This window comes from Ctenopharyngodon idella, chromosome 3 (assembly GCF_019924925.1).
Source record: "Ctenopharyngodon idella isolate HZGC_01 chromosome 3, HZGC01, whole genome shotgun sequence".
Lineage (NCBI taxonomy): Eukaryota > Metazoa > Chordata > Actinopteri > Cypriniformes > Xenocyprididae > Ctenopharyngodon > Ctenopharyngodon idella.
In genome coordinates, this window is record NC_067222.1 from 8,202,127 (window position 1) to 8,225,154 (window position 23,028).

A 23,028-nucleotide genomic window follows, 5' to 3' on the forward strand; every position below is an offset into this window, starting at 1 on the left:
CTTCCTCTCTTGCAGTCTTCATCATCTTCCTCATCTACTCTGATGTCTGAGTGTTTGGACACATCTTCAAGTCTGAAAGTGGAAGATGATTCTGAGAGACAATTATTTATAGCTCTCCTGAGTTCTTCATATATAGCTGACTGATTTCTGTCTTTCAAACCAATCTTGACTTTGCCTTTCTTTACCTCATTTCCTGCAGATTCATCTTCTGTAAAAAGGAAAATGATTGGCTTTCTGTTCCTGTACAGGTTTTGGATTATTTTGGCACATTTGTCATTCCTGTCCAGTTGTGGTAGAAGAACAACATTGACTGAGCTCATTTCAGTGAGGATCTGCAGCTGTTTCTCATGGTCTCCTGCATCACCATGTAGATTACAGAACGCAACACAGTCAGTGAATTTATCCGTGTTTTTCCCAGAGGGGCAGAACCAGCCGATCTCCACCACTCCATCCATCAGTTCTCTGGTTCTGCTGCTGCCTGGGCAGTTCCTGTGGAAGAACGTGTTGTGTTTCTCATTGATCAGACTGTTCATCAGCTGAGACTTGGATGAAGACACAGAGCCAAACCTGAAGAAAGACACCATTGGAGTTTCTGCCTTGTAGATTGGGTGGATTTGACTGATGATCTCATTGTTGGTGTTTCTGATCTTCCAGCTCTTGTTGATTTGTCTGAATGTCCAGAGAGGAAACTCAATCTGTTGTGTGAATGGATCAGGAACAAGCAGAGGCAGAGCGTACTGACACTGGGACAGTTTAGTGACCATCAGCTGCTTCAGAAAACCATCAGCACAATGAAACACGGCCATCTGAACATCCATCGGGTGAATTTCCTCAGATTGATTGGTTCTTTTGTTGAATAAATATAAATCTTTAAAAACATCAAAAATATCACCCTCATTTTCAGAGTTTTTGTCTCTTCGTTGTGTGTGATCCTGTTCTTTGCCCTTATTAATATCTATGTATCTTGCTCTGTAGTTCATCATCAGTAGTTTTTGTAGGAAAGCCTGAATCAGCTCCTCCTCAGCACAAGACTCATGGGACTGTAATGAACATGAAGTTATCTGAAGAACATCTGCATTTCTCAGTTTATTGTGTTGCCTGCCTTCAAGATGAAGTCTGCGACATAGAAGATTCATTTTTTTAGTATCTTCCTGTTGTAGGCATTGATCTGGTCCCAAGTCTTTGTTTTTAACCTGTTAAATAAATAAACAACATCTGTGTAGTGGTGTTTTGGTTTTATAGATCTGAAAAATACAATAATTCAAGTCTGACCATTCTAATAAGGGTCTCCGATTGATTGGGCACTGATCAGTCTTGGCCAATAATAACTTTATATAGTTTGATCAGTGTTCTCTATAAAGGCCAATCAGAAAAGCTGATCAGATGACAAAGCAAGAAAGAAACTAGAGTTGTGGGATTTTAGTGGATTTCTTTCCTTCACAGTGGTGTGCTTTCTTTCCTCTCTAAAAGCCAAAACTTAACGTTGAAATCAGCTAGATCAGTCACTGTCATTAAATACAGTCTGTTGCTAAACTGCAGGACGTGCTCGATAATTAAACGAGATGGAGTGGAACACAAACAAGCAAAGTGAACTTTGAGCTTCAGGTTCGCACCTAAATGATGAAATACACAGCAATATGTCAAAATGCCCAACTTAAAATATTTGCTTTTAAACCAAGTCTTCAATCGTTTGCACTATCACAATAATTAAAATTGCTCCTGTAGACAACATGCGCTTTTCAGCATTATGGTAATTCCATGCTTTCCATCAGCAAATGGCAGCGGCTTTTGGGGAAAGCAGGAAGAATGGATTTGAACAGAGAGATATGGAGTTGAGTTCATAAAAATATCTTAATTTGTGTTCCAAAGATGAACAAAGGACTTACGGGTGTGAAACAACATGAGGGTGAGTAATTAATGACAGAAATGTAATTTTTGGGTGAACTAACCCTTTAATATCATAAACAGTTAGAAAATAGGTTGCATGTGTAACGGTAATGGTGTGCCGTCTGTGTCATTAATGTTATTCAAACAACAAAACACAAAGATCACTCACTGCTCTTTAGTAGATTTAGTAGGATTAATCTATATTTAATTCATACAGTAAAGACTATGCAGTATTGTTTTACATTTCATTACTTTCTGTAGATAAAGACTGTTGTGTTTTTTAATTTTTATTAATTATTTCACAGAAATGCTATATTTGTAGGAGCACTCTGACATTCATAGATTATGTGTGAATGTTGAATTTTGTACAATAGTAGCTCAATGTAGCAAAAGTAAGTGTCAGGGTTTTTTTTTTTTCTTTTTTTTTTTCTCAGTAACACATAATTTTGATGGTCCCCTTTGAATATTAGAGAATTAGTAGACTGTCCACTTAACATCTGCATATAATAAACAACTAATAAACAATGATGTAAATAATAAACAACTGTTTATTTTTTAATGCTCTCCAACAGACTATAAGTAACTTTGCAAATACATGTCAACTTATTCTAACCCTAACCCTACCATTCTACTAATATTCTACTAAAACTCTAATGAGAATTAGTAGACATTTAGGTGCAACATTATTTATAGTCAACAGAATTTGTAAAAAGGACCATCAAAATAACAATCATTTTTTTGTACTTTTAGTTTTTCTCAATTGCCTACAGAGTAGAATCAGTAAGGAATAATTGACAACAGACCACTGAATTCTTAGAAAATAACGCACACCCGAGGTGGTAATATGGCCATGATGCGAAGCATCATTTCATAACTAGTAATGGAGGCTTGAGCCTTGATAGCAGACTAATACAGTTGATACAGTTATTAACACAGTTGAGAGAGAGAGAGAGAGAATAAGCAGCATAGATGAATTAGCCTTCCTGAGTCTGCGTCTCTCACGGCAGCAGTGTCTCTACTAATAGCGAAACTGTAAATTTATCTACCTCAAGAACTGAACAGTTATTACCTTGCTGGTGAGAAATATCATGTATCTTTTAAGTTGCTAAACTATTTTACTGATTAATTTGTCAGAGCAGTGCTGACAAAACGTTTCTGTGCGAGTGTGTCTGTACTATACAGTACTTGTGTACGTTTGAAAGAGATAGTACGCGAGAGAGTATGCACTTTCAGGACACAATAAAACATATTGTGTTTGTTTTAACTACAATAATTTGTAGTTTTCATCCTGTTGTTTACCATATTTATTTGCTTGGTTGGTGTCATTGTGGGTTTTGTTTCTTTTGTGGTTGTAGGCAGGACCTATTGAAATAACTGAAATCATTTGGCAAAGTGATATGGAACTGTAATGCGGTCAAGACCTGCCTAGAACTACTTTAGCCATGCATTTCCCTGAAAATAATTGTGCATCTTAGAACACTGGTCAACCAATCAGATTCAAGCATTCAACAGCCCCGTAGTATAAATTATTTGAATCAATCATCGAAAATCATAATGCCATTTATTGAAATAAGATAGTAAAACTGTAAACACTTAGGTCCACGAGGTCCTTGAGGATTGTCTCGATTGCTCCTGTCTGCCTCGCTGCTCAGATTGGTTTGCGCCTGTAACTCCGTATAGCTTTGTTTTGAATCTCTTACTTTTATTCATTGTTGCTTATTTTTTATTTTAATTTTTTTATTACCTTATATGTAATATTGCCAACCACACTAATCTGACGTCGCTAGCTTGTAATCTTTGAATCTAAATCGCTGTTACAACGCATTTGCATTTGTAGCGCTAGCTTGTTAACTTGTTAACAGTCTCTCGCGCGCTCCTTTTTCAACGCGTTCTTCAAACAGCTGTGGTAAGTCGGATCAGTTTACAAACACGATGAGTCATGTCATCCTCTCCCAGCATTGCTACCTGTTCCATTTGCCACATGTTTACCATAGCTCTCTCTGTCAGCGACGAGGGATTTACATGTCATAAATGTAGGGAAATAGTTGTGAAAGTTGTGAAACTGTTGAAAGTGCACTAGTTATTGGCGATTCTATTACACGGAACGTGAAAATAGAGACACCAGCCACCATAGTCACATGTTTGCCGGGAGCCAGAGCACCTGACATCAAAGCAAATTTAAAAGTGCTGGCTAATGCTAATCGTAAATACTCTAAGATTATTATTCACGTCGGCACTAATGATGTTCGACTTCGCCAGTCGGAGATCACTAAAATTAACATTTAAGAGGTGTGTGAACTCGCAAGTACAATGTCAGGAGAAGTAATTTGCTCTGGCCCCCTTCCTGTTCGTCGGAGTGATGAGATAGTTAGCAGATTATCATCACTCAATGGCTGGCTGTCTAAGTGGTGTCCGCAAAATAATATAGGTTTCATAGACAATTGGAAAAGCTTTTGGGGCAGACCTGACCTGTTGAAAAGAGATGGTATTCATCCCTCCCGGGATGGTGCTGCTCTTCTCTCTAGTAATATGGCACATAGTCTTAGAACTGAAACATGACAAACTGGGGCCCAAGTCAGGAAGCAGACAGACTGGCTAAACCGACCGTCTGCTAGCTGCCTCACGTTACAGAAGTCAGAAAATTCAGACAACTCCCAACACATAGAAACTCTTACACCTAGATATTTTCAAATAGAGACTGTGTCTGTACCCCGAATTAGTAAAAACAAAAAACTTCCAAACCCATTTAATGGTAAAAATTTTATTGATGTTCAACAAATAAAAAATAGAGATAATAATGCTAAACAAATGATAAAACTCGGGTTGTTAAATATTAGATCCCTTTCTTCAAAATCACTTATTGTTAATGATATTATCAAAGATAATAATCTAGATGTGCTGTGTTTGACAGAAACTTGGCTAAAACCGGACGATTACATTACTTTAAATGAGTCTAGTCCTCAAGGTTATGATTATCGACACAATGCCCGTCAGAAAGGCAAAGGGGGAGGTGTTGCTGTAATCTATAGTAATATTTACAGTATTAGTCAGAAGTCTTTCAAATATAATTCCTTCGAAACTATGGTACTTTACGTAACATTATGTAAGTTGACATTTGTGCTGGCTACTGTATACAGGCCACCAGGACACAATACAGACTTTATCAAAGAATTTGCTGACTTTCTATCAGAGTTAGTACTAGCTGCAGATAAAGTCCTTGTTGTTGGTGATTTTAATATCCATGTAGATAATAAAAAAGACACATTAGGATTGGCATTTGCAGATATTCTAAACTCTATTAGTGTTAGACAACATGTGTCAGGACCCACTCATTGTCGTAATCATACTTTAGATCTAATATTGTCACATGGAATCAATATCGATGCTGTTGAAATTCTGCAGCAGAGTGACGACATCTCAGATCATTATCTAGTCTCGTGTATACTATATTTAGCCAAGGCGGCTAAACTGCCTCCATGCAATAAATATGGTAGAACCATCACTTCTACCACTAAAGATTGCTTTATAAATAATCTTCCTGATCATTTTCATCACCTTAGCATACCAGACAGCTTAGAAGACCTTGATGTTGCAACAGAAACTATTGCCTCTGTCTTTTCCAGCACATTAGACTCAGTTGCTCCTTTGCATTTAAAAAAGATTAAGGAAATTAATCCAATGCCATGGTACAATGAGCACACTCGGGCCCTAAAGTTAGCAGCCAGAAAAATGGAGCGCAGCTGGAAGAAATCAAAACTAGAAGTATTTCGTATTTCGTGGAGAGAGAGAATGATTGAGTACAGAAAGGCCTTAAAATCTGCTAGATCTGCCTATTTTTCAAAACTCTTAGAAGAAAATAAACACAACCCTAGGTATTTATTTGATACAGTGGCTAAATTAACAAGAAATAAAGCTTCAACTTCTGATGTTTCCAAAGAGCACAGCAGTAATGACTTTATGAACTTCTTTATTTGCAAGATTGATAATATTAGAGAAAAAATAATAACCATGCAACCGTCTACTACAGTATCGTGTCAGATAGTGCATTGTAGTGTCCCTGAGGAAAAATTCAATTCATTTACTGCTTTAGGAGAGGAAGAATTGTCTAAACTTGTTAAATCATCAAAATCAACAACATGTATGTTAGACCCTATACCGACTAAGCTATTGAAAGAAATGCTTCCAGAGGTCATAGATCCTCTTCTCAATATCGTCAATTCATCTTTATCATTAGGATACGTACCAGAAACGTTTAAGCTGGCTATTATTAAACCTCTTATTAAAAAAACACAACTTGATCCTAGAGAATTAGTCAATTACAGGCCGATCTCAAATCTCACTTTTCTGTCAAAAATACTAGAAAAGGCAGTATCATCAAAACTATGTTCCTTTTTAGAAAGAAATGGTATCTGTGAGGATTTCCAGTCAGGATTTAGACCGTACCATAGTACTAAGACTGCTCTCATTAGAGTTACTAATGATTTGCTCTTATCATCAGATTGTGGTTGTATCTCTCTATTAGTGTTACTGGATCTTAGTGCTGCATTTGACACTATTGATAACAATATTCTTTTAAATAGACTCGAAAATTATGTTGGCATTAGTGGAATTGCATTGTCATGGTTCAAATCATACTTATCTGACCGTTATCAGTTTGTAGTAGTAAACGAAGACATGTCATATCGATCACAAGTTCAATATGGAGTACCACAAGGCTCAGTACTAGGACCGTTGCTGTTCACTCTGTACATGCTACCCTTGGGAGATATCATTAGGAAGCATGGCGTTAGTTTTCACTGTTACGCTGATGATACTCAGCTCTATATTTCTTCACGCCCTGACGAAACTTACTAATTCACAAAATTAACGGAATGCATAGCTGATATAAAAAATTGGATGACCAGTAATTTCCTACTACTAAATTCAGAAAAAACAGAGATTCTAATTTTTGGACCAAAAACTTCTTCACGTAATAACCTAGAATATTGTCTAACACTTGATGGCTGCTCTGTTAAGTCTTCATCGTCAGTTAGGAACCTGGGTGTGCTCTTTGATACCAATCTTTCATTTGAAGGCCATGTTACTAGCATCTGTAAAACCGCATTCTTCCATCTTAAAAATATATCTAAACTACGACATATGCTCTCAATGAAAAATGCAGAACAGTTAGTTCATGCGTTCATGACCTCAAGGCTAGATTACTGTAATGCTCTACTGGGTGGTTGTTCTGCTCGCCTGATAAATAAATAATAAATAATCCTCAATTGGATGGAACTGAAATAAATACTTTTAATGTTGCGATCCTATTGGACTTATGATAGCAACCTGAATTGTAACAAAGCACTGTTGGCCAGAGGAGAACTGGCACCCCGACTAAGCCTGGTTTCTCCCAAGGTTTTTTTCTCCATTTTAACACCAATTTGCCACTTGTCTGCCACCTGATGTCACCTGATGGAGTTTGGGTTCCTTGCCGCTGTCGCCTCTGGCTTGCTTAGTTGGGGACACTTGACATTTGACTTGACATTTGATATTCAACAGTGCTTTGATCTGCCTGCACTGACACTATTCTTTAAGAGCTGCTGTGCAGCCAAACAATGTACCAGTTATCAATGTAAAGCTGCTTTGACACAATCTACATTGTAAAAAGCGCTATATAAATAAAGGTGACTTGACTTGACTTGACTTAGTTTATAATTTTATAACATTTTGTTTTTTTCACAAGTTGAATGAAAAATGTTAAAATGCACAATTCTAAATCAAACTACTGTAAAGAAGTATAACACAAACCCAAAAATAGCATCTTGTTAAAAAGTCCCATTGTAAATGTATTTTGAATTTGTGTCTGTGAGACTTGCTCTGGCAATCAGCCAATGTCAGAGCACGCTGTCAAATCAGCAACCTAAAGACGCTATGCTCCGCCCATTTCCAGCAGGTGGTGTTGATTAGCGTTTTCAGAAAATACATGGAGCGGGTGAAAACATCTCAGGTTACAGATGTAGCCCTGGTTCCCTGAGTAGGGAACGAGATGCTGTGTATAACGTATAACGCATTGGGAACCTTCTGCGTGATAACGTCATTGAAGCACTCATATATCTAACCAATCGCGTAGCGAGACGTCAGAGGCGGGTAACATCAAGGTTATAAAACCTGATAAATGTGTGCTGTCAAGACCATCCAGCTGCATCACAGATATCATTAATGGAAATACCAGACATCAAAGCCTTTGATGCCGCCATACCCCTGGTAGAATGGGCACGGACATTCAATGGAGAAGGCTGTCCGGCCGCTTCATATGCAAGTGAGATGGCCTCGACCACCCACTTGCTCATCCTCTGCTTAGATGCTGGGCCCCCTTTCTTAGGGGACCCATAACAGACAAATAATTGATCTGACTTTCGCCACAGGGCAGCTCTGTGGACATACGCATCCAAAGCCCTCACTGGGCAGAGCAGATTCAGTTTTTCCTGATCCGAAGTCTCAAAGGGAGGAGGATAGAAGGCCTGGAGCACAATGGGACCTGGGACATTGGTGGGGACCTTCGGCACATAGCCAGGTCTAGCATAAAGGAATGTCTTCACTATTCCTGGGGCAAATTCCAGGTAAGATGGAGCAACTGAAAGTGCTTGTAAATCTCCTATCCTCTTCAAAGAAGTGATAGCAAGTAAGAAAATAGTTTTTAGAGGGAGGAACTTTTCTGGAACTTCCTCTAATGGTTCGAAGGGAGCCTCGGCTAACCCTTGCAGTACCACAGCCAGGTCCCAGGCCGGAACCCTTGTGAGCACTGGAGGCCTCAACCTCAGTGTACCACGGAGGAAGCGTGTAATGAGGTGGTCTCGTCCTACCGAGGAATCCCCCTCAAGAGGAGCATGATAGGCTGAGATAGCCGCAACATAAACCTTCAAGGTTGAAGGAGATAGGCCCTCCGAGAACTTTTCTTGGAGGAATCTTAGCACGAAGCTTATAGAAGAGTGGACAGGGTCCGTATTATTTCGTCTACACTAAGTAGAAAATAAATTCCATTTATAGGAATACAGCTTCCTCGTGGAGGGAGCTCTGGAGTTAAGGATGGTCTCCACAACCTCAGTTGGGAGACCAGCGTCTATGAACCTGGCCCCCTCAGAGGCCAGGCCCATAGCTTCCACAGTTCTGGGCGAGGGTGTATTATCGTGCCGCCCGCTTGCGACAGGAGATCCTGTCTGAGGGGAAGCTCCATTGGGGAGCCGTCTAATAGGGACACTAAGTCCGAAAACCATATCCTGGTTGGCCAGAACGGGGCTACCAGTATTAGGCTGGCCCCCTCCTGGCGTACTTTCTCCAGAACTCCCAGGAGCAGAGCGAACGGGGGAAATGCGTACAGATGTAGCCTCGGCCACGTCTGCACCATGGCATCCAGACCCAGAGGCGCTGGATGTGTTAGGGAGTACCAGAGTGGACACTGGGTTGACTCTCCCAAGGCAAATAGGTCGACTTCCGTTTGACCGAGATTTTTCCATATGAGATCCACCACTTCTGGGTGGAGTCTCCACTCCCCGGGCCTCGGCCCCTGCCTCGACAGGGCGTCTGCTCCCACGTTTTGATACCCCGGGATGTAAGCTGCCCTCAATGAGAGCAGCTTCCCTAGGGACCATAGGAGGATCCGACGGGCCAAGTAATATAGTTGGCGAGACCGCAGACCCCCCTGATAGTTTATGTATGAGACCACTGACATGTTGTCCGTGCGGACCAACACATGGTGGTCTCTCAGGTCTGGGAGGAAGTGTTTCAATGCTAGAAACACCACCATCATCTCCAGCCGATTTATGTGCCAGGAGAGCTGATGGTCCTCCCATAAACCCTGAGCTGAGCGACCACTCATGATCGCCCCCCAGCCCGTGAGGGAAGCATCTGTCGTAAGCATTACACGACGACCAGAAGTCCCCAGCACAGGTCCCTGGGACAGGAACCAGGGGTTTTTCCACATGGCCAGAGCACGAAGGCATCGCCGCGTGACTTTGATCATGTGAAAAGGATTTCCCCTCGGAGAAAACCCCCTGGTCCTGAGCCACCACTGTAAGGGTCTCATGTGCAGAAGGCCAAAAGGTATCACGTTGGACGCAGCTGCTATCAGACCCAACAATTTCTGGAACTGTTTTGCAGTGAGTGACTGGCCTAATTTCACCCCTTTCACGGCTGCGAGAATGGAACTCACACGAGCAGGGGACAGATGTGCCCGCATCGCGGTGGAGTCCCAGACTACACCTAGATAAGTGGCAGTCTGAGCCAGAGCTGGCACACTCTTTTTGGCATTGAGCCTCAGCCCAAGCCTTTTCATGTGGGACAGAACAGCATCTCGATGCTGAACTGCTAGTTGCTCTGATTGAGCTAGAATCAACCAATCGTCAATATAATTCAGTACGCGGATGCCCTGGAGTCTCAATGGAGCCAGAGCTGCATCCACGCACTTCGTGAATGTGCGGGGTGATAATGACAGGCCGAACGGAAGAACCCTGTATTGGTAAGCTTCGCCCCCGAAAGCAAACCTGAGGAACTTCCTGTGAGAAGGATGGATGGACACATGAAAGTACGCATCTTTCAGGTCTATTGCCACAAACCAGTCCTCGGACCTGATCTGTGGGATAATCTGTTTGAGTGTAAGCATCTTGAATTTTAGCTTTTGTATAGAGCGATTTAGCACACGTAAATCTATGATAGGATATAGTCCCCCATCCGTCTTTGGAACAATGAAGTAGCGGCTGTAAAAACCTGACAGCTTGCTGGGAGGAGGAACCCTTTCTATAGCTCCTTTTTGCAAAAGTGTCATAACCTCTTGTTCCATCACCAGAGACTGCTCGGGGGTCACCACTGTGGGAAGAACCCCGTTGAACCTGGGCGGGCGAGACCCGAACTGAATTCTGTAACCCTTCTCTATGATGAGCAGCACCCATTTCGATATATTCGGTAGAAGTTTCCAGTCTGCCATAAAATCTACTAAGGGAACCAGTCTCTTGAGACTGGCCTCTGGTGTTCTTTGAGCACTTGATTCGACCCTCTGAAGCGGTGCACCGGCAGAAGACAGCCGAATCAAGTGGTGACCGGCCCTCCTCGGAGGTCGGTGGAGACCGCTGCGCCCTGATGCACACTGGGTGGCAGGGTTAGCATAACGGTCCCCTGAGGGCGCCGAAGGGAAGCGGGTGCCAGATATCCTAACACCAGGCTCCCTCCGGAGGGGGCCGCCCTCATGGGGTCCTGACCCACAGATGTCAGGACCGCTTTGAAGCCTTCTTGGCGATAATAACGGCCCGCAGGTCCATTTTACCCCCAGAAGGCTTCTGCTGTGTAGACCGCCCCGATCCCCAGTTTTTCTGCGGGGGAGTACGGGCGGCCACACTGAACTTTTGTTGTGCTCTGTGGTGCGCGGAGGAGCTCGTGGACGGCCGAGGCTGCTCCCGCTCAGCAGCCTCGGGGGGAATTTTTGAATGGCGGGGGAGGAACCTCTGGAACGCCGCAGATTGTTTCTTGGTCTCCTGGAACCTGTCGACGACTGATGTTACAGCGTCGCCAAACAGGCCCGCAGGAGACAGCGGCGCGTCCATAAGGGCGGTTTTGTCTCTGTCCCTTATGTCCGAGAGGTTCAGCCACAAGTGCCTCTCCGTGGCCACCAAGGCTGCCATAGAACGGCCTACTGATTTGGCCGTCTCTTTGGTGGCACGGAGAGCCAGGTCTGTCGCTTTTCTAAGCTCCTGGATGCACTCGAATGTGGCCTCCCCGCTTTCATCAATCTCCCCCAGCAGGTCGGCTTGATATGCTTGCAGCAGTGACATTGTATGTAGACGTGCTGCTGCCTGATCCGCTGCCGCATAAGCCTTGCCCACCAAGCCCGATGTTGTCTTTAGGGGCTTAGTGGGCAGCGTCGGGGTCTTTAGGGGCGAGAGGCGAGAGATAGCTCGCGAGCGTCTCTTCGACCTGAGGCATCGCCCCATAGCCGTGCTGTTTCAGCCCCATTATATTGCTGTAGATCGAAGTCTGGGGGCTGAAAACTCTATACTGAACTGGCCTTCTCCACGATCTCGACACCTCAGTGTGGAGATCGGGGAAGAAAGGCAAACCCTGATGCTGGGGTAGTGACCGGGCAGGGAGAAACCGTTCATCAAGTTTACTCTTTGGTTTCGTTTCTGTCTTCTCTACTGGCCAATCGATCTTTAACTTATCCACAGCCCTGGTCACCACCTCCAAGAGCTCCTCATATGCTGGGGAAGAGGATGGCAGGTCCTCCTCCCCAGCCTCGACGCTCACCACATCAACCTCCTCGGAGGAAGAGAGGTGACGCTCCGGTGTCTCTCTCCGGGGGGAAGAAACCGCAGCGCGTGCTTCCACCACCAGAGGAGAGACACTGGATATGGCAGGTGAGGGCTGAGATAAGGCTGGGCCCGTCTCAAACCCCTCTGCCAGCTCCATTTGTGAACCCCACGAATGAAGTCTGTGCTGTGCCTCGGCAACAGCGGGACCCGATCCGCAGGGAACACCAGCCAAGGCACCCTCTCTATCAAAGAGTGCCCGGCGTGATCTTAATACTCTGAGGGTGAGCTTATCGCAGTGCACACAGACAGCCCCCTCGAGAGCTGCCTGTGCGTGCTCAACCCCCAGACAAACAACACACATTTCGTGTGTATCCCCAGGTGTTAAATATCTGTCACAGGGATGAACACACTTAACAAAATGTTGCTGTTTCTCCGCCATTTCCGTGTCTTTATATATATATATATTGTGTTGTGCAACTGAAAACTCTTGTCCTCAGACGAAGAGATCTTGTCTTGCTAAATAGCAGATGGTAGACAAACAACACCAAATAAGACACACAAGATAACATAGAGTGCTTGCTGAAGACAACAGAAGCTAGTGATCTCTGCATCCGGGTATGCTTTATAGTTTCCTGGTCCGTGATGTCACCCGCCTCTGACGTCTCGCTACGCGATTGGTTAGATACATGAGTGCTTCAATGACGTTATCACGCAGAAGGTTCCCAATGCTTTATACGTTATACGCAGCGTCGACAGTTCCCACGAAAGGGAACCAAACAGACATTATACTTCCTTCACCTTTGGTATCGTGTTCGTATATAGTATGAAACTACAGAGCCCCATACATGACACGCAAGATAAAAAATTTAATCGTGCACACAATTTACTAAATAGTTCCCTCGATTTACTATTTTGTTCCCTCGATTTATAAATCATGCGCATGAAAATGCAATAGAAAATAGACGATTTACTATTTTTGTTCCCTCGATTTACCAAAACGTGTGCACAATTTACTCTTTCGTTCCCTCAATTTATAAATCATGCGCATGAAAATGCAATAGAAAATAGACGATTTACATTTTCATGCACATGATTTATAAATCAAGGGAACGAAATAGTAAAGCGCGAGCACGATTTAGTAAATCAAGGGAACGAAATAGTAAATTGTCTATTTTCTATTGCATTTTCATGCACATGATTTATAAATCGAGGGAACAAAATAGTAAATCATCTATTTTCTATTACATTTTCATGCGCATGATTTATAAATCGAGGGAACGAAATAGTAAAGCTTGAGCACAATTTAGTAAATCGAGAGAACAAAATAGTAAAGCGTGCGCACGATTTAGTAAATCGAGAGAACGAAATAGTAAAGCGTGCACACGATTTAGTAAATCGAGAGAACGAAATAGTTAATCGAAGGAATGAAATAGTATAGCGTGCACACGATTTAGTAAATCGAGGGAACGAAATAGTTAATCGAGGGAACGAATTAGTAAATCTTGCGCACGATTTAGCCTATTTTTTTCCTGCATGTCATGTCCAGGGCTCCGTAGAAACAAACCACACACATTTAAATACCAATGTACTTGCACTTATGTGCTCAAAGTTTATTCAAACTGTGGAATTAAGGTAGAAAAAAACTTTCATGCTGCTTCTTCATGTCTCTAACCAGACATCTGTGGTGAACTAGTCCCTCACTGGCAATCCCTAAAATTGGTTGAAGTTTTCAACAGTTTTCTTCAATCTATTTGGGCAAGTGCAAAGTAAAATAAGATAATCATTGCATTAAATATGTTTTGTTTAACATATTTATACTAATTTATCATTGTTTCTTATAATTGTTTCTTTTTTATATATACAGACCTGAGAAGCATTTTGAGCCCAGTAACACATATACCTTGAAAACTACAACTAGGGTAAATTATGAAATAGGGTATTAGTTTGTTTTATCAATGCAGCCAATATTTACAATTTGTACTCACGTCATGTTTTTTCTCCAGTCTCTGATGTTGTAGTGTCTTCCATTCTTTCTTTATTGATTGTGGGTTCTGAACAACAATCTGTTTTAAGGAAGCAAAAACAAAACACATGCATTTAAAAAAAAAAAAAAAAAAAAAGACTTTTACCTGTAATATGTATGTTCTGTTTTAGTTTAGTTTCATTGTGTTTTGGTTCTGTTTTCCTTGTTATAGTTTACCTGAGTTCCCAGTGTTTATTAGTTTCCATAGTTCCTAATTTACACATCTGGGGCCTCATTTGAGCAGTCTGAGCAGACATAAGAACTTTTACTCGTCAGAGTGCTGCAGGTTTTTGGAAATCTAAGCTATTCTTTCACATCGCCATTCTAAATTCAAGGATTTGGACGATGACTGGTGATTTTTTAAATGTAAATTACATTAATTATGAGTCGTTTACAAGGTGAAGAACTGAAACCATTCAGCTGCGTGCAAGTTTAAGATCATTCACCATTTATAGATTTCACATCTGAAAGAGAGGCAGAAAGAGATTCTATGAATCACACATATGCACAGTTGAGAAAAGATCGTAAGATCAAATGTAGGACCATTTCTACGCAACATAAATGAGTACCCTGTTCTGTTTTACGATGATTGATTACTCAGCCTTCAGTTCATTCAGTTCTTTGTTCGGTCTCGTTTACATTGCTGTGTTAGAGTGGATTTCCTGAGTGATCTTTAAATTTATTAAATACTACTTCATTGAATCTCCTTGTGTCATGCGTTTTATTACAGCCACACAGAACTGTTACATTACCAGCTTAAAAAAAATTATTGTTGTACTATTTAATGTTATGTTGCAAAGCTGTTTGTGTTTAAATTAATCTACAATTCTGGGAAATTATAAAGTTAATGTTGGTATCCCATAAACTTCTGAGATAATTATTTCCTCAAGACGAAAGCAGAATAATGGGTTGTGTATATTATTATTATTTTTAACCAGGGATTCTATTCCTGGTTAAAATGGTGTGATTGCAAAAAAGGGGCACCAGCTAAGGCTTCTTCAGTAGTCACGATGACCTGATAATATTTTAATAGCACTGCTACTTATATGGCCAATATTATATACAGTCATATATAAATGATGATTTCTTATTGAAATGATTCAAAGAAAAAGTTTAATTATTTAAAGCAGATATAAGTAGGGTCTAATCTAGACAGACTTACTGAATTATTTACCAGCCAAAATAAATAAATACATTTTAAAATCTAATTTAATTTAAAAATCAAATAACATTGAGCATGCATCATCGTGTGTATTAATATATTTGATTCTATGATTGTGTGGTTAATGACTATTTAATCAAAATAATAGAATATCATCAGGGGCAAATACACATCAGAATAAACTACATCAGGAAACCAAATCTGTGTTCTTACCACTTTGACATTCTCTGTTTTTCAGGTTTTCTCTCTCTTTTAACACAGCATTGTACATCTCTCCAGTGTAGCACTGCTGCTGATTCTCATCAAACAGAAGCTCAATCTTGTTCATCAGTTCACTCATCTCTGATGGGTTGTTCATCATCTTGTTGCAGGTGTGAAATCTTCCTCCACATTTCTCCAGCAGCTGCTCCAGAACAGGGTTTTTTATGTCGTTTATAGTGTCAGACTCTTCTTCTCTCTCATAGGTGAAGAGAATCATCACAAACTGAAGAACTTTGTCTCCAAACACTCTCTGAACCCATTCAAGACCCATCTTATCAGCATCTGTTAACTGGCCCAGTCGCACAACAAAGATGAAGGTGTGGATTTCATTTTCATTCACTAGTTGATCAATGAGATGATCCACAGAGTCCAGGTAAAGTTCAGCCTCATGTAAACCAGTCATGTTGATCAAAGAGACATGATGTTCTGATATCTTACTCTGTAAAGGAACAATTCTGGATATTTCTGCATTTTCCATATTAGTCTCCTGTTTTTTCCTAGTAGAATGTTTTCCTTTCCAAACTGGATGGCTGCAGAGTTTCCAGTTGACACAATTGTCAGGTTGGGCAATATAATATCTGGAATAAACACCAAAGAACTGTTGTTAAACACATTAATACACTACTTAAGCAATAATTATTTTAGCAATGCAAAAACAAATCAAAGAAAAAAAAAAACAATCTGATTTTGTTTTCTTACCAATGTTCCTGAATGAGTTGTGACTGTCATTGTCACTGAAGTCGCTCTCTTCATAACTTTTTTGCTTAGATTCTATGAGGTTGTCTACCTCTAGATTTGATTTGTTTTGAGTTTGGTGTAGTCTTTGCCATGCTGTCCTTCTATAGCAGGAAGACAGTCTCTTTTTCAGAAGTGGCAATGGCAACATTTAGTTTTGGCTCTGTCACTATACCACTGGAAAGAAATGTAGAATTTGTGAAAAATCAAACTATTAACTTTGACAACTATTAACTATATTACACACCTTCCCATAGTTTCAAAGCTTCTTATACATTTCTTTGGTAAGAATATAAACACCAACTTGCACCTAATATTATGAATTAAAAAAAATCAATTGTAAAGATTTATTAAGCATATGCTTTGTATTATATATGTGGGTTCGATTTTGATTTTAATTAACCACTTATTGTTGTCTTAATTATTGTACTGTGTTTTAATAAGTCTCTTAATTCTGTCAAGTGGTATATAAAACATTGATTCTATTTGGAGTTTTGAGTCAAAATATAATTACATTTAAAATATATATAATTACATATAAAAACATAAGCCCCTGCCCCTTTGATCGCGAGAGCGAAAGTGCCCTTTGTGGTCACATCGCGGTGCCCCCGCATTCCCATTTCTCCCATTTTTTATTTAAAAAAAATTGTTCTTGGCCCTTAAAATATCATGTGCTGCAATCACAGTATGTTTTTAACATGCATAATATTCACATGCAAAATATTTTTTAAAAAGTAAGGATTTTTTTTTTTATTATTTTTTACTGTAAGCAATATTCTCATATTTATCTTTTCAGAGTCTCTTTAAGGAGTTTGTAACATTTACAGATCAGGTTTTTTTTTCATTAAAACCCACAATTTATGCAAAAAATAAAAGTATCTACATTAGAATATTACATCAGACATTTATATTTTAAACTGAAATTAAATTTCATTTTGAATTTTATTTGATAATGTCATAATGGTTACATCAATTGATGTTGTGCTGTCTCTTTCTACTGTGCATTTATATGCAACTACTGATAAAACAAGTTCTACTCAATACATTCAGTAGCAAATTAAGTAACTCATATTCTGGTCCCAAAGACATTGAATAATTAGAACTCATAACATTGATCTTATTAAGCAATAAAGACTAACCTCAGTGTTAATGCCTCTCTGAGTCATCTGTTCATCTCCTGAGTTCAAAAATAGTAAATGAAAGTTTTCTGATGACCTTTATATAGACACCTGTAAGCAATGTCTGCGTTACTTAAAATCACATGACATATCAGAAAGAGGAAGTGTTTTCTTTGGTGATCCTAAACTTGGTCTAATTCACTAATAAGTGCACACACAGAGATGGGCAGTATTTTAATTGAATGTATTTAAAATTCGTATTTAATTACTTTTGAGTATTTTGTAATTTGTATTTTCCTTAAAGAAAAAATCAAATGTAATTTGTAATTAAATACTTTGAGAGAAAATATTTTGTATTTAAAATACTAAAAATACATTAAAATATGTTATTTTATTCTCGCATACAATAACTTCCATCACCAGGCTTAAAGGTAGGGTAGGTCATTTTCAAAGTACCGCGAGAGTGATTCAAAAGCGTAAAAAGTCGTTTGCTCTCCAATCGCTCTTGGGGTACTTTGATGTCATACGCTGATCGGTCTGCACAGAGCCGATGCATCACGAACAAGCCTTTAACTTCTGCCATGAGCAACGCGAGTGAAGAGACCCACAATTCACATTGAAAAAATAACATTGATTAATTGAAAAGTCGGTCGTGTTTTAAATTAATGTAACCGTAAGTATATTCGGTCTGTGCGTTCGTTCTTAAAGTGACAGCAGCCTAATAAACCTGCTGCTGTCTGTCATTTTTGTTAATCAAGCAACAAAAGAAAAAGACAAAATCACTCACTGCTCCTGACTGAATAACTTTAGTATCTAAAGGATCATCAGTCTATATTTAATTGTTACAGTGAGCACTTCAAATGATTGCGTGTAAATTTTGTTTGTATTTTCAAATTACAAATTACTTGTATTTTAATTAAATACATTTTTTACAGCAGTATTTTGTATTTTATTTAAATACATTTGATGAGTAAGTATTTGTAATTTGTAACTAAATACTTTTTGATGTATTTGTGCCCATCTCTGTGCACACATGTGGTTTCAGTTGGTTTTAAAAATATAAAAGTTCTATAATTTTAGAAAAACGTGGTAACACTGATCATGATCAATGTATAATTTTTGCACACAGATTTATGCAAATACATGGAGTGAATGAGATCCAATGCCTTTTGTATAGAATTTTTATGGTGATTTTATTGTTGTTGTCAAAAATTGTAATTGTTGACAACTCGTCTCCTCTACATTCTGGCAGGGTGGGATATAATTTTGGTGGAATGAGAGGTTGTTTCAATTCCTCTATTATAGGAGCCTTATATTGACAAATATTTGAAGGGGATTCAATTTCAATCATAGGTAGAATATTTGTAGTCTCAGTCATCAATTTAGAAACAGGCGCCTCAACCCCTGTGATGTGTGGCAGCAGCAGTGCGAGATCTCGGAAAAATGACCAAGCAGACACAGATCAAGTGTGGTACAAAGCATTCTCAGATTTATTCAGGAAGAAGGGTCATATTTATAGACATAGGTCAAACAACAATCTCCAGGATGGCTTGAGTATCCAATCACACGACTTAAGAATCAAACCTTACTATGTATGGCATTTTAGGAAATATAATAACAAACAAGAAATGTATGTGCGTAAATGTGTGCAACTTTTGGTTACATGTGAGAGTGTCAGTGTGTCCAAGGACTACTACTTCTTGTTTTGTCTAGGTAGGTACATGATGTGCACAATGGAAAAATCCCAAGACACAAAGTCAAAAAGTGAAGCCCTAGAAATAAGAAATTATTTAACAGGTATGGGCGAATAATTCTGTTGAGCAGCTCCAAGACTGTTTTGATGACTTGTTTTTTTAATACTGGAAACGATATGAATGAAATAACTGACACAATCTCAGCTTATATACAGTTTTGTGAGAAAAACGTGATTGGGACCAAAATGGTTAGAATTTTCCCTAATAATAAGACATGGGTTTCTAAAGACTTGAAAAGGTGTCTGAATGAAAAAAAAGATAGCTTTTTGTAGTGGTGATTTTATTACTTTTAGAGAGTGTAAAAGAGTTGTAAGGGGTAAATTGAGGGAAGCTAAATTACATTATAAGAATAAGATTGAGGAACATTTTACAACAGGCAATGTTCGGCAAGTGTGGGACGGTCTGAATATTATGATGGGTATAGGAATGATAAAAGGCATAGTGATCCACCAGTTACTATACCTATTAATGATATGAATAACTTTTTTAACAGATTTGATACTGAGGTTAGCAGTCTTAACTGCAACAGTATTTGTCAGACCATCCCATATTGCTCCCCTATTCATTTGACGGAGTTGGATGTAGTCGCTTCCATTAAAAGATAAAAACCTGGTAAGGCTGGGGGGGCTGATGGTATAAGTGGTAAGTGTTAAAGAGCTGCTGTCACCAGTTGAAATGTGTATTGACAAGGCTATTCCAGGCTTTGCTGCAAGCTGGAATTGTACAGTCCTTAAGGAAAGAAAGTGTGATAATTCCTGTGCCAAAGGGGCCTTCAGTTTATACTGTGAATGATTTTCGCCCTATAGCTTTAACATCTGTGTTATGTAAAACTATGGAAAGGATTCTTGTAAAACATCTAATGTCATCTGTTGGTTCAAGTAGTGATCCCCTACAGTTTGCATTTAGATGAAATAGGGGCACTGATGATGCTGATGTAACCCGGTATAATTTAAAGGGATAGTTCACCCAAAAAAGAAAATTTGATTATCTGCTTACCCCCAGGGCATCCAAGATGTAGGTGACTTTGTTTCTTCAGTAGAACACAAATGATGATTTTTAACTCCAACCGTTGCAGTCTGTCAGTCGTATAATGCATGTCAATGGGAATACAATGTCCTAAGACACGAAACGATCAGTTTGTGCGAGAAACCGAACAGTATTTATATCATTTTTTACCTCTAATACACCACTATGTCCAACTGCCTTGAGCGCGCGCACGGCATCCGGTGCGTGAGGTGTGTACGCACTCTGGCGTAGTTTAAAGGATTAGTCCACTTTCAAATAAAATTTCCTGATAATTTACTCACCCCATGTCATCCAAGATGTTCATGTCTTTCTTTCTTCGGTCGAGGCAGTTGGACATAGTGGTGTATTAGAGGTAAAAAATGATATAAATACTGTTCGGTTTCTCGCACAGACCGATCGTTTCGTGTCTTAGGACATCAATGTGTCATCACGAGCCACAGGGTTTAATTTGGACTTGTCTGTGCACGTTTTTTTATTCTCATAGATGGTGTTACCGTTTCCGCAATGGTTGGAGTTAAAAATCATCATTTGTGTTCTACTGAAGAAACAAAGTCACCTACATCTTGGATGCGCTGGGGGTAAGCAGATAATCAAATTTTCATTTTTGGGTGAACTATCCCTTTAAGCCTTGTCTGTGAAACCAGAGGTTCATGTACCACCTTCAACTCGAAGAGATTAGATTTTCATCAAAAAAAAAAAAAAGAATACAGATAATTTTTATGCAGTATGGAAACCTTGTATTACTTATTTTAATAAGACAGCAATAATTGAACCATAACCCCCCTCTACCCCCCTTTCTTTTTTTAAATTTAGTTAAATTTTTCCCTATATCGTTATTTGTGTTAAAATATAATTTGTTTACATATTGAAAAAATATTATTTATTATATAAGAATAATATTTATATATTATTATTTATATAATTTTGTTGGATTTTTTTTGAGTCAACAAAAAAAAAACCTTAATAGAGATAATGTTAAAAAAGAAAAAATAAGCAAAAATTTGCCTTTAAACTTGTAAGAAATAAAGATTTGACATTTATCATGATAATTATCGATATCAACTGATATGAAAAATGTTATCGTGATAATTCTTTTTTGGCCATATCGCCCAGCCCTAGTATGAAAGAGTGAATGATTGTAGGGAATGTTGACTCATAATTCGGACACCACTACAAAATAGCAGACACCTGTTATAGTGTACTATATAGAAGATAGGGAGTGGTTTCAGACACAGCTGTAGTCAATCAGGCATCACAGTCATATATACACCACAAGATGGTGCCATGACTCAGCAAGAACATTTTTTATTCTTACGCCAGTTATGGTCAAGTCAAAAGTCCTGAACCCAAATGCTTGAGTTTGGGTTAAAGGCAGCTAATGAAAAGCAAAAAATAAAATATCTTTAGTTCTGAGGCACTTCTCACTGAGGTCGGAGTTGACTGCACAATTCCAGTCATTATTTTAAAGTAGGAGGAAGGAAAACTTCAGAGCTGTTTACAGCTGTCTGGAAACCAGTATTTCAGTGTTCAAATACTGGTGTGTGGAATACAGTCCTTTATTCTGTAAAATGTGGTTTAGTTGTTTTCAGACTCATTGCAGACTGTGTTCTTTGAGCCAAAACTCTTGCTTGTTCAATTACATGTATTTATCTAAACTCTCAAAAGCATCCTGTTTTGAGTATTTTCTCCATTCATTTGGGATCTCACCACTCCCCTCAAATGTTTTATTGTAGTGCTTTTCAAGATCTTTCTGAAATCTGCACACAAACCACTTCCAGTAGGGCAGTTCAGAGAGATCAGGAGTAATGCTCCAGTCTGCATAAACTCCTCCTGCTCTTCTGTATTCGCTCCAGAGGACTTTATCATCTGAGTCACTGAGATAAAAACATTTTGTGCTTCTTGTTACTGCAGATGTGCATATTTCTGTAGAAAAGTTTGTTGTTTTGTAGTGAAACCAACCATTCAACCCAGTAACACAATGGAAAGGAGCACTGTGATCTCCATCATGGTTTTCTATGGTGTTGGTGCAGGTGGCTCCACAGAACGGACACTGAACCCAACAGGACTGACAGAAATGATCGATTAGAAGCCAATCTGGCCTAAACTTAAAGTCCAGATTTACTAGAAATGTCTTTTTGTTGAATCTACTGCTGATATCAGACATTATAGCAGTAAGTTCTTGTCTAATTACATCTTCTAGGAGGTTGAAATCATCAACACCATCATGTTTCACTCCACTGAGGTCGTTTTCAGAGAAGATCAGCTCATCTGAGAGCTGCTGTGTGAAACTCTTCAACCACAAACCAACATCTCCTCTGTTCACTTGAACATGTTCAGTAGATTTGTGCATTATGTTAATGATTTTCTGCTGCAGGAGTTCAATGTTCTCCTTCATCTTGGGTAAAACACTGACACTGAACTTATCAGTGATGTATTTACTGACTTCATCTCTGATAAAACTCTTGAAGTGATCTCTAGGATTATGAATGTAGTTCATGTATTTGTTAAAATCCTCCTCTTCTGCCAGTGTCTTCAGGATGTGTTTCTCCAGATTTGATCTGTTTCCATTCAGTGATTCACAGTTTGATCTCATTTCATCTGTCAGATCTCTGGCAGTTTTCTTGTAGACACTCTGCTCAATGGGCTCTTTCAGTTTCTGACAGATGATCTCACCAAAAATGGCAGGTGATGTTGCTCCATGAAAGTATTTCTGAAAAATACTATAGTACTCTTCTCTCTTCTTCTCAACGTATATTACAGGATCATTGGCTTCCTTGAACTTTCT

General features: G+C 39.4%; 1 pseudogene; it reads right to left on the reverse strand.

The window, feature by feature from the left end:
* Positions 1-424: 424 nt before the first annotated feature.
* LOC127510187 (GTPase IMAP family member 4-like) lies at positions 425-22,638 on the reverse strand (annotated as a pseudogene).
* Between the last annotated feature and the right edge of the window lie 390 nt (positions 22,639-23,028).